We start from the raw sequence: 13,664 nt of genomic DNA on the forward strand, positions 1-13,664 counted from the left end.
GATGTTCTAACTCAGGCAGAAAGACAGCAAATTAGCCCTTCCTCCACCTTTTTGTACCATTCGAGCCCTCAAAGGATTGGATGATGCCCACCCACACTAGTGAGCACATCGTTACTCAGTCTATAGATTCAAATGCTAATCTCTTCTGGAAACACCCAGAACTAATGTTTTACCCTCTGTCTGGGCATCCCTCAGCCCAGCCTAGCAGACACACAAAATTAACAACTGTACTTGATAATGCATCTTCAACAGTTGCCTTCCTCCACTCCCTCACCTCCACTCCCCCACTTGCACTTCAATTCTTATCTCAGGGGCTGCTTCTGGGGGGATCCAAATGGAGACGAATTACCCTTCTAGCTGCGAGAGCTTGGGCATGTTACTTAAATGCTCTGTGCCTCAGTTTCTTCATCTGTAAGTGGGAATAATTTTATTTATGGGATTGTATTATGAGGAAGAGGTGTGCTACATTGTATGTGGAAAAGTGTCTGCATTACAGAAAACACTATAAATATTAGGTCTTTTATCCTCAAGGTCTAGCAGAGGACCCGGCATATGCGAGGGCTTCAAAAAATGTTTGTTGGTTGAAGCACACTGAATCTCTAGGGATGGAGGAGGGCTGTATATTAAGCCTTTTCATTCTGTGTTAGGTTCTTTTGGTTGCCAAAAACTCACTCAAGCTAACACAAGTGAGGAAGCTTGTTTTAAGGAGGTGCCTACAGGAACAGAGACAGGCATCTCTAGGGAACTGCAGAGCAACCAGCCAGGCAGACCATACCAAGGCAGGAGCATAATGGGGAATATGGAGGTGGTTCCGGTTCCAAGAACAGCCCTAGCGACTGGGTTATCTTGTCACCGCCCCCCCCCCCCGAAGTGCAGAATGTTCTTCTATCTTCCCTCTAGAGATCTATTGCTATCATGACTCATCTCATCTCATCTCATTTCTCTCTCTCTCCCTCTCTCTCTTTCTCTCTTTCTCCCCTGCCTCTCTTTGCCCAATTTTCTGGTTTCACTGAGGTGTCCTAGTTTCTTTCCAGTCATATCTCTTCCCCCTGAGGGTTGTGATCCAAATGAGAAATAGTCACACAAGTCAAGCTGGTATGAAGGTACCAGCCTCAGAGGTGGTAAAGCAGGACTGGAGAGCACAGCACAGACTTGTCACGAGAGGCAGGAATTCTACTCCTTCCCCCAAGTCTCATGGTGGAGCTTCCTGGAGCAGAATATGGGCTCCCCTGCCAAGCTGCCCCTCATGTGCTGTGCAAGAAGCGGCCCCAGAGGGATGGGGAACAGGTCATTGCACTATGCCAAGCAAGAGCCTTCCAGCAGGGCAACTCTGAAACCAGAACTTGAAGAAGCAGTGGAGAGGGCCACATGGAGACCTATCCACTATTCACTTCCACTGGATAGAGTAAGAAAAGGGAGGGGAGAGACGGGCTGAAGCCCTCTCCAGTACTTCCAAAATGGTGGCAGTTATTTTAATGGACCATGGTGGACTAGACAGGAGAGGGAGAGGATTACTTTTCCTGCAGCTCCTCACTGACCAGTTTTGCCCATGTCTGCAGTTCAAATTCCCATGAGAAAGGACCTGATTGGTTCAGGGACTCATCTTCATCTCTGTTTGAGCAGAGTCTCCATAAAAGGACAGCTCGTAGGCCATTGGCCAGCCCACCCCTTAGTGAAACCCCAAATTACAAAACTTGTTCATGTATTTGTTTAGTGTCTGCCTCCAACCCCACTAGAATGTTCCTGTGAGACCGGAACTGTATCTGTTATGGTCATTTTTTAATCCCCAGCATCTCTAATAATAGTACATGGCTCAAGTAGGAGCCTGATAAAGACTTACTGCACACGTGATTGAATGAATGACTAATGCAATGAATAAATAAGTGAACAAGTTTATTAAGAGCCCCGTCTACATCACTGAAGCCTCTTCCCTATCATTCAGGGAACTCAGCTCCACTAGGCAAAGTTCCACCAGGCAATGAGACCCCACTTACCCAGAAGGCAATTCAGTGAGTTTCTACTGCTATGGCAGTATGCCCTCAAACCCCATGAAAGCAACTTGGCCAAGGATTCCTTCCAACCAAGTGCTGGAATCTTTCTGAGAGACGTTCTGGCCAACACAATTTTCTGTCTTATTCTCTGTCCAGTGATGTTTTAGCCCCTCTTGAAACTGGACCACTGCCCTGATTACCTGCTTCTTAATCCAACTCTGTCTGCACCAGTACCCTTGATTAACATGTTTTCCTGTACACAGTGATGTCTCCCTCCAGCTCACTCACCAGGGCATTCTTTAACAGAAGCCTAAAACCAGCATGCTAATGAAAACAGCTCTTGCAAATAATCCTTTAAAGGGATTCTTAGTACCCAGCTCCTAATAAACTGATGCAAATTAATGACCTTTAGGAGGCCACTAAAAACCCACAACGTCCATGGTCTCACTATTCTTTTACCCAGAATAAAGTAGAGATGAGGTTACAGATAACAGAAAGCATCAAGACAGATCAGTCCCAAGTTTCATCACACTGAGCCTCAAACAATGTTAGAAGGGGACAGTACCCTGGAGAGCTCTGAAGAACTAGGATTTACTTCATGGTTGCCAAGGGAGATAGCTAGGGATGCCCCAAATGAAGGAATTTTGTCCTATCTTCCTCAGCATTAGTCAGAGGGTCTGGGAAGGTTAAAGGATAAGCCTCTGGTGAGCTGCACATAATGAATAAGTAAGACTTTTACAGTTATTGTGAATATCAGAGATAATATGTGAAAATTGCCAGCACATAGCAGGTGTTCAGTAAATGGTAAATGTTGTGATGATGCAAAATGCACACTGGTGCCTTTAACAGCAGAGACCTGGAGAAAGAGCCTTCTCAGCCCAGGATCTGGAGTATCTGGGCACCAAAGGACTTTCTGCACTCAGCCACAGTGGAGGCTTCAGAGCTACAACATTTGCAGCTCCTGGACGTGTCTGCAAGGGCATGTAAGACCAAAAGGACCAACACAGGATGGTCCTAAGTTAACTACCTCGTTGAGAGGCCAGAGTAGAACCTCCTGCCCAGAGAGGGGAGGTCAGGGTGAGCCTCTCCAAGTCTGTGAGTCTACCCTGGACCAGCCTTTCTTTGTACTCCTCTGCAAACTCTCAGTGCCCTCTCCGGGACCCCTTCTCACCATCCCTGACCTCTGATTTTCAGCGTTAGGCTCACCTCCTCCAGGAAACCTTCCTAGGCATTTGCAAGCTACATATTCTTTTTCTCATCTCTATGTCCCCATGACACAGTCTTCAGCAAACAATCTAGCCTCCTCTTTTAACATTACACTTCACTGGATTTAGGTCTATGAGATTTAGGGACCCCTTGAGAGCTGAGACATATGAGACTGGCTCATATGTCTCATGTAGCCCCCTAGAAATCTTGTGAAATGGTGATTCTGATTCTGTACATCTTGGGTTGGGTCTAAGACTCTACATTTCTTTTCTTTTTTTTAATAAGACTCTACATTTCTAACCATCCCCCAAGTGACATTGCTCTAGACCATCTATTACAACACTGTTTCTTCAAACTTTTAATGTTACCTATTTTAAAATATAGAGAATCAAGTTTACTTCAGGAGCTCTCAGAGCCCTCCACAGGCACTGTGAGTCTCCAAGAGAGGGATACAGTGCAGTGTCTCCCAAGAGAAACCTCTGTTCAAGAAACTATCCTCCGGTATTTATCTCCTGATCGGACACACAGCAATCATTAATAACAAGAGCAGATATCTATTTCCTCCTTACTATGGGCCAAGAGCTTTACATGCACCATCTTATTTAATTATTCCGCTGACCTCTATGAAGTAAGCACTATTGGGATCCCCATTGCGAGGAGGAATTAGAAACTAAGAGAAGGTAAGTCATTTGCCCAAATGTGTGTGGGAGTCAGGGATTGGGCCCCATTTGTCTCACTCCAGGGCCCTCCTCTTCAACTACCCACTCGACCTCTAAGCCTGGGCCCAGAGACCTTCTTCTTCCATAAATAATGGACGAGGGGGCAAACTTAGGACAGGTAACTGTCTCAGCTGCTATTAGCTTTAGTTTGTGTACTCTTTTACATGGCTCTTTTACAATGTGGGTTGGGTTTTTAAAAAAATATTCCTATGGTGAACATTTATTAATCACAGATAAGAAAAGAGCACACTCCTGTTTTAGCTCAGAGGGTATCTGACTACTGCAAGTAACCGTAGATAAATATGTGTTCTAATCACTTACAAGAAGTCCAGAGGTAGATAGTTAGTGACTTTAGTTCACCTACCAGGAACCCTGGTCCTTTCTTTCCTTCTAGGTGTCATGGACAATAACAGAGAAAGTGCATGTCTTGGCTGTGGGAGAAGTTAGTGTAATCACCGTTTTCATCCACCCTTCGATTTGAAAGACATTTTAAGATCTTTCCATGTGTCAACCAGTGGGCTTTGAACAAAATGAAAAAACACAACCCATTCTATGGGATGGATAAGATTATGCAAATAACTAATCTCCCAATTATGATACCATCTAATGACTACTATTCATTTCAACCCTGGCTTTCTGTAGAAAAGATCTGAGGAGCTAATGCACTGTGATAGGTATTGTAAGAAAAGTGAGCACGGGCCCATGAAAGCCCAGAGAAAGGGCCTCTTGTCTCCCTGGGGGGGGGGGGGGTGAAGACAGTCAAGAAGGGTCAGGAAAGGGATGAATCTGAGTCTTACAAGGCAAAGAGAAATTAGCCAGGCAAGAAAAGTTCAAGTAGGTACAGCATGCCAAGCAAGCCAAAAGAAAAAGAAAAAAGAAAAAAAGAAAAACGTGAATACTCAGGATGTTTTCACCTGTACCCTGTTTTAGCTTTAAAAACAGCGTGGCTGTTTTGGGTTTTGTGGGGGGAGAGATTCCCCCCTCTTATAGAAAAGGAGTACAGGGGTAGATGATCCAGAGTTATTTCCACAGATCAAACATGCAAGCGTCTTGGATCAACCTGTCTGGAGTCTCTTCACCCTCCCCTCATGGTCGTAAGATGACTCCAATTGCTCCGGACATCACAAAAGGAGAGAATACAGGTCTCTCTCTCCCTTTTTTTTCTGTGGCTTCTTCCCTGACACCTTTGCCCTTTTAGGCGAAGTTGCTCACTTTGTAATGTAAAACACAATATTTTATGCACATGTGCCAAGGGGTTAAACTAGGTAAGATTCACTGGAAACATATAAAGTTTGTAACAAAACTGTATGTGAAGAAACACTGTCATCTTGAAATGAAAGGGACAGAGAGAATACAAGGTGAAAAAAGACATTCAGATCACCAAATTTCTTCAAGCAGGAGCCAGCTGAGAAAACTCCTTCGTGCAAACACAAAGGACGAGTCAGATGTTGAAACTAGAAGGTGGAACCAAGAGCCATGGAATGCTACTCCCAAGCCCTGTGTTAGAATCAAGGAACTGCCAACTTGTGACCAGCTGGGTTGCAGAATTTCTATGGGCCAGTGACCCTGTGTGCTTCACACATTTTCCCCTTTGTGAACAAGAATGTCTACAGTGATTATTCTATGCCTGTCCTACCACTGTCTCTAAAGATAGCTTGCCATCAGGGGCACCAGGGAGGCTCAGTCAGTTGAGTGACCGACTTCAGCTCAGGTCATGGTCTCATGGTTCATGGGTTCGAGGCCCACATTGGGCTCCGTGCTGACAGCTTGGAGCTTGGAGCCTACTTCAGATTCTGTGTCTCCCTGTCTCTCTCTGCCCCTCCCCTGCTCATTCTCTCTCTCTCCTAAAAATAAATAAACATTCAAAAACACTTAAAAAAAGATAGTTTTCCATCAAATACTGGCTCTGCTGCTTGGTACCTTGGCCACCTCCAGCAGAAGCCTCAATTTCTTCATCTGGGCAATGGCAACAATTATAGTGCCTACCTAACTCATTGGTTGTTAGGAATACTTAGTAACATTACTGTGATATGTGTGTATCCACTCCACACAGTGCCTAGTACAGGTAAGTAAATGCCTACCATTATTATTTTTCATTATTCTCCCCCCTTCACACTGAACATATTCTTAGCACTTACCATTTTGCACTGGAATTATACCTATCTTCCCTGTTAGGCTCTGAGTGTGGGGAACAGAGAAGATATCTTAGTTATATTTTTATCTTTCACTAAACATAAATAACCCTCGCATGTGGTAGATGCACAGTGTTGAATGAATGAATGAATGAATGAACGAACGAACGAACTATCTGAATGAGGGAATACCCATGATTCTGCTTTTCTTCCTAAGGGCCTTTGGTACTTGAATAGCATGGTTTTCTCTCCTGGATGTTGCTGTGGGAGATGATTTGAGAAAGCCAGGGGTCCTTCCTGTCAGTCATGAGGACTGAACAATTCTGATCATCTGTGATGGTGAGCACTCCAAAGGCAGTCCCTACAGTAGGAAGCCGCTGTGGATGGGATGAAAACCCTGGAGAAGGAAGGGTTCCTCCCAACTGGGAGATACCTGAGTTCCAGAAACCCAGCTCTCTTCAAGCCACTTCCCTTGCCCAAAGCACTCTGCTAGCCACCCTTCTCCCAGCTCTGTGTTGTGACAGAATAAAGTTCAGTGACTTGAGATTTCTCTTGTGGTCCCAGACAGTTGAAGGCAAAATGGGATGTACATACAAGCATGGATTTATTGACTCTCCTCCAGTGCTTCGGGGAACACTACATTTGGCTAATTTAGGAAGAATATCAAAATCAGGGCACCCATCTGCCTGGGGTCAATTAGGAACAAAACTCTCATGAAGCAATGGGCTATGGTGACTACGGTGACCTGTGACCTCCCTCAGACCCAGGATCTGTAACAAGCATCAACGACAGCCCTAGCATAAATGCCAACAACAAATTCCCAGTGTAAATGATGTACCTAAACTCACAGCATACATCACTAATCAATTACAGCACACATTCACCCCAGACACACCTTTTCATCCCATTGATTGAATAAAGTCACTACTAATTGGTTGGGGGTGCCATGCAAGATTAAACCCACTTTCCAGCCCTGACCTAGATATTCACACCACCTGCACAGCCTTCATGATTATAATAATCTCCTGAGCTAGTGCCTCCTTATGTCCCTAACAACATGATCTTAATAGCATCCTGTGTCATCATGGAGCAGACAACTTGTGTCTTATCATATTGCCTCCTCTCTCTAGGACTCTCTTCCTTTTCTGAATTGCACTTTGGTGGGACATAATATGAAGCAGTCAAATGAAACTGTATTTACTGTAAGAACAATGTTGAGGATATTCATTATTTTACATAGTGCCTTCTCTATGAGGTTCTGGGAGGGGGGGAAATATGCCTCCTTGATCTTAGAATCAATAATGGATGTGTCTCTCTGGAGCCACCAGATTTTTTTCTGCCTTATGAACCTTGGGCACTCTGTAACTGACATAGTTCCCTCTTTGCAATGGCTACAGGAAGTCGACAGACCAGGAAAGCACTACTTGCCTTATAATTCATGCACTAGCCTCTTTCCTGAATCCATCTAATTTTTCTCTGTTATTTCCCTCCTTTGTTTTATTTATCTTAATTTTCATTTATTTTATTCTGTTGCTTTTTGGGCGTATTTATAAGCCTCCTTGAATATTTGGGGGAATAAACTTGGTATAAATAAACAGATAGGTAACTAATATCCAGATGAATGTGAAGCATTGTTCAGGCTTTTTAATATCTAATTCATGTGTAAATGTTGGGGATGGGGGTGCCCCAGACCACGTTTATTGGGGGATTGGAGTAAGACCATTATTTCTTTTCAAACATCCACCCTGTTCTTCATGCTCTGAGAGACCTAAGAAAGGTGTGTGTGTGTGTGTGTGTGTGTGTGTGTGTGTGTGTCCTTGATTCCCTGCTTTGCATGTGCTCTCACAGACCTGATATTCCCTTAAAGCAACCTAAATCAGCAGGCCCAGAGGCACATAGTTTAACATTAAACATCTAGGGCACTTAAAGCAAAAAGATGAAAGAACAGGCACTCTTCCTCTTCCTCATTCTCTGTATCACAGCTCTCTACTGCCTAAAATACTTGTCCAAGCCACTTAACACATGGACCTTGAAGCCATACATACCTGTGTTCAAACCCCCCATCCTGCCATTCAAAAATATATTTACTTAACCTCTTTTTCTAAACCTCAGTTTCCTCTTCTGTAGAACACCTACTTTCTGGAGTGGAAGAATGGCTTAAATGAGATTATATGCAAAAGCATTTGGTACAATGCTCGGCACACGGTGAGTGCTTGATAAGTGATAGCTATGACTTCATAGCTTTTATTATCCTTGTCTCCTTTAACCTTTATAAACTGTAGGCTCTGCTTCACTATATCTGGTGGAGAGAGAGAATAATTTGGTTTATTATACCCTTACCGGCATACAGCCCGGGGTCAAGTACATAGTAGGTGTTTAATACCTAGTGGCTGAAACTCTGGAAGAATGTGCCCCTGGAGACACAAACAGTCAATCTATTTACCATGCCGTGTGCAATATTTCATTATATGGCAGCACTTCCTCTTTCACAGAATGACCTCTCTTCAATTTGTACCAACTACATTCACAGCACCCTCTATTCGCTGGCAGTAGCAACAAATAACCTCCCAAAGTCAGCATGTGATTTTCTCTGAAGGAAAGCAAAGGAAGAAAACGTACATGTATGGAGTCCACGTTGTGTGCTGGCCAATGTCCTGGACACGTTCATCAGCTGCACGTGAAGCTGTGTGGTCGGTGAGTGAACAGCCACATCAGTCTCCACCGGGTCAATTCTCCCTCTGTGTAAATTCTACAGCCCGAGCACCTAACAATCTATATCCTTTTCCAGGTCAAATGAAATGACAAGAGGATTTAAAAAAATGTGTCTCAGAAACCCATAGCCAGAGCCCAAGAAACCAGCAACAGGGAGAGTCCTGGTTAATTTCAAGATGCCAAACAGCCAGCTTTCCATCAATTTCCAGGACCTCATTTTCCCTCCTTCATTTTCAGAATTGATGTTTATGTTTCCACCAGGATAGAGACCAATTCTCCTTGGCATCCTCCGTCAGAGAGAATCAGAAATTTTCCACCTGGGATGCTACAAATTGCATTTCTCAACACAGTTCTGGAATACGGGATATGACCAGCATAACTAATGCTGAGTGATCAAAACTCAGGTGCTCTAACTTTATAAGAATCATCATCAGGCAGTCAGCGTTTCACCAAGGGATGGAGCCTCTTGTCCTCCAAGATTCGAAGAGCAAGAAGAACACATCGATCTGGAAGCAGCTCCTGGGGAAAACTGCAGCACTAGGGGGGAGGCTGGGTGAAGACTCTGCCACTACCTCCTGTCTAACTTTAGCTGTGTTGCTGCTGCTCTGAGCCTCAGTTTCCCATTTTTGGAATGAGGACAAAAGCAGGACCCAATTCAGAGGACTAATAGCATTAAATAACAACACATGGGAAGCACTTAGCACCGCGCCCGGCTCATGGGAAGGGTGCAGAAATCTTAGCTGGGCTATAGTAGGCAATTTGTCTGGTGTTCACCCTTCTCTAAAAGTATCCTTCACTCCACGACCTAGTTTACCCTTGGAAGCCATAACCACGCCCCCTCCAGAGTTCTCTGCCAATGGCAGTTAGACCAGGAAGGAATGCTCACCCAAACTCGACCAATCAGATTCTCTCTCCCAGACTCCAAGGGTGCAACTAAAGGAGCTAGTCAGACTCCGCTGGCTGTTTCAACTGAAGAGTATAAATTCAGGAGCCAAGAGGATGCCATCTTCTACCATGTAACCAAGGAAGCAGAGAAAGTGTGTGGAGAAAGGTGTCTCCAGGTCTGGCTACCGGGGGAGAGAATGAGATAATTTGCTTTAGTTTTAGACCTTTTCTGGTTCATGGTTCCAGGGTCCTGGAAGGCCTGGCTGCATCTGTTCCCCCACCGGCTCGGCTCCTGAGACAGCCCTGTCACTTTCAACAAATCCCACTGTTTCCCTGAGCTAGTCTGAGATCTCTCTTATTTGGAGAAAAGGGTTTTGAGGGGAAAGCAGAGACTTCAGGTTCAAAACTCTTTTCTTGGGAATATGCTATTCCTTAGTACTTAATGGGGGATTCTATGAAGAAGGAAAGGAAAGGGACAGAAAAATACCACTTAATGAACACCCATTGGGTACCATCCCCTCTGCTTGGTGCTCTCTCACATCACCATCTGGATGTGAGACATCTCAGTGAAATAGGGACAATCACCAAAACTTTACACAGGGAGCACTTAAAGCTCAGAGAGGTTAACAAGGTCACACAGCTGAAAACACGGTGGAGCTCAGATTCGAACCCAGGTCTGTTTGAACTCATGTAAGTTTTTTCAGAAATCTGGTATTAACAAATTGGGGATTAACTCAAGGTCTCTGCTGCATCATCAATAATCATCTCCACCACCACCATCAAATCACCCATCCACCTCCCCACTATCCCCTTCCCATCACCACCCCTTATCATCACTGTGGTCACCATCATCATTTCTGTATCACTGTCATCACCATCACCATCCTCAACACCACGACTGTCATCACCACCACGGCCATCTTCATCATCACAAACATCACTGTCACTATCATAACCATCATGGTCATCACCTCACCACCTTCTTCATCACCATTACCATCATTATCCATCACCATCATCACCATCCTCCTCATTATCGCCATCACTATTGCCCTAATGGCTAACACTTATTTAGCAATTCCATTCAGTCACTGTTTGTTTGTTTGTTTGTTTGCTTTTTTTAAGATCAGCTATCATTTACTTAGCATCCTACTCAATGGTAGTTGATATAGACAGAGTTAAGAAACAATCTTTACCCTCAAGAAGATGGTCATAGTTTGGCAGTTGAAACAGATAAACTACTACAATTGCAATCATATGAAAAGTCCCAAAATTGAGATGGGTTATTGGGCACATTCTTGACTTAAAGGAGGAAGTGATCAAATTTCATTGAGTTAATCCTTTTTTTTTATAACTGAGTTAATTCTTGAAGGATAATTGGTGATCGCCACAGAAAATGCTATAAAGGATACATAGTCTAGACAGTGGCACACGCCCATGCTCTCATAAATAAAAGTCTCTAAAATAATTCATTCCAGTGATTCCTCTCCATTAACACAAGTGAAATTTAACTTGTTACCATTCAGTCACTCTTTGAGCACTGTACAGGTTAGCACATGACAAGACTTTGAAGAGATACTGTTACCGTCTCCATTTTACAGATGAGGAAACGGGTTTTGGGAGGTTACGCCACATGTCTGACGTCTCCAGATCGACCTGGATCCAAAGCCCACCCTGTAAGACTGGTCTCTCCTGGTGAGCACGGGCTGCATCCACCATTTCTTTGACATCCCTCGTGACACCCAGCATTGTGCTGTCCGTGCGGTAGCTGCTGAACACACATCTGCCGAGATGATGGAAAATGTGAAAAGGATCACAGAAGTGCTGAGGAAGGGGCTGAATGCCCCACTCCAGGTCGCCAGTAAAGACAGCAGGAAAGCCAGGCTCTGAGCGCCAATCTCCAGGCACAAAAGGCTCTCTTTCATGTTGGTAATAAAGATGCTTGTCAAAATGCCTTTTGACGTGGAGCCGGGAGGCTGACGGGAGCGTGCCGAGCCTCTCAAAGGCTGAGGTTCACTCGGTCCTTACCTTATCTCCTGGACTGAGCCAGGCCATGAATCAATGCCAGGGCGGTCCTCTCTCACCCCCAATTCAAGCCAAGGAAGCAAAGAGAAGGAAAAACCACATTTAGTGAGTGCTTATATGTGCCAGGCGCTGTGCCAGTGCTTTACTGGACAAAATGAGACATGCTGAGGCCACCTGATAGCTACGCTCAGTGATTATTTAATCCACAGGCTCTGGATCCCCTGGCTCTGCTTATATGACCTTGGGCCTCAGTTTCCTTATCTATAAAACAAGGATTAGATTATTAGCAGGACCGTTTTTGAAGGGTTATTATAAGGGTGAGGAGAGCCTGTGGTTAATGCTCCATAAACATTAGCACGCATTAATCCAATGACACTGTGAAGTAGGTATCATCAACCCATTCTGCAGATGAGGATACTAAGGCTCATGCACATAGAATGCCTTGCCCAATACCACACAGCTAACAGGTTCAGACACTAGACTGGAATCTACATTGTTGATACTCCAGTCCCGGGCCCTGTACCATTCACATTGTCATATTACCAGGGGTCATGGTACCCTCAGCCTTGGGGAGAGGGGAAGGTCAAGACCCTTTGTCCTCTATAGGCCTTCGATCACTCTTCCATTGGCTTAGTTTTGTCACACACGCAAGTGAGCTGTAGGCACAGAGAAGTCAAGTCAGGGTTTCTTTGCTCATTTCTTCATTCGCCACGTATTTATTGTGCCATGCACTAAGGTTTTGAGAACACAGTGATGAGCATGACAGACTTGGCCTCTTACCTTATGGAACTCAGTTTAGCAAGGGATGCAGATATTTATCTAAGAGTCATGTACATGTGTAATTGTGGCTACACATGTGCTTAGAAGGAGTGATGTTGGTGTTCAGAGGGCCAACATAGGAGGAACTGACCATGGAAGGAGATCAGGGAAGGCATTTCTAAGGAGGTGATGACTGGGCTAGGGTATGGCTAATAATAGTGATTATCAACATGAAGAATGGAAGGAAAGCCATTTCAAGTAGAGAAAAGAGCATATGTAAGGGCCCTGTGGCAGGAGGGAATACAGAAGCAGCAGGGACTAAAAGTGATTTGCATGGCTAAGGCAAAGAGCAAGGGGGAGTGTGTTACAGGTGCAGTTAGAGTAAGGAGGAGCATGTTACGGGGTGTGGTTGATGCTGAAGCAGGCAGCTCTCCAAAAACACTGTTGAGAAACACTGTTCTAGAACATTGCCTGGCACATAACAAATGTTCAGTACAAATGTGATGAATGAATAAATGAATAAATGGGAGGACTGAGTCACTGGCTGAAAACAACCTATATTATAATAAGAGAAAATTCTAGAATAGCAAAGGCACATAAAAAGAACTAAGGAAGTGCATATAGGAATGCAGTTGAAGGCCCTGGAAGGCTTCCAGGAGGAGATGACTCTTGAGCTGAACCTTGGAGCCTGTGAAGACATTTTCCGGGTGGATAGAAGGGGAAGCCTCCCAGGCAGAATACACAGCATTGACTGCAGAGCAGCTGAGGACCAGGGCACCTCTGTGGGAGCCGCTGGGAATGATGCAGTAGGGGAGGCTTTCTCTGTCCACATGACCTGACCCAAAGCAGAGTCCACTGCTGGGCCCCATCAGATCTTTGGTGATTGATCCCTCACATCAGGTGACGCCCTTCACCTGAATCTGTGCCAGAGCCCCCTGTGAGGGGCACCAAGCTCTATCTTACCTGCCCTAGACTGGATTCACTGAAAAGGGAAATGCATGTTTAATTACCTTCTGATTAAACAGGTATTAAAATGACAACCACGGAGCAGAACATCAGTGAAACAAGACAAACTCTCTGGGAGGGAAGAAAGGGAGTTTTGTCTGTAGGCAGACGTGAAGCCAAATCTGTCACCTGACCAAGGTCTAATGCCCTAGTTGGATGGGACCCTACACATGGTGAGAAGACACTGGATTGGTCTGAGATGCTTAAAAAGTTGGTGAGGAAGGTGAAGT

Source organism: Neofelis nebulosa, chromosome 11, assembly GCF_028018385.1.
Source record: "Neofelis nebulosa isolate mNeoNeb1 chromosome 11, mNeoNeb1.pri, whole genome shotgun sequence".
In the NCBI taxonomy this organism is placed as follows: domain Eukaryota; kingdom Metazoa; phylum Chordata; class Mammalia; order Carnivora; family Felidae; genus Neofelis; species Neofelis nebulosa.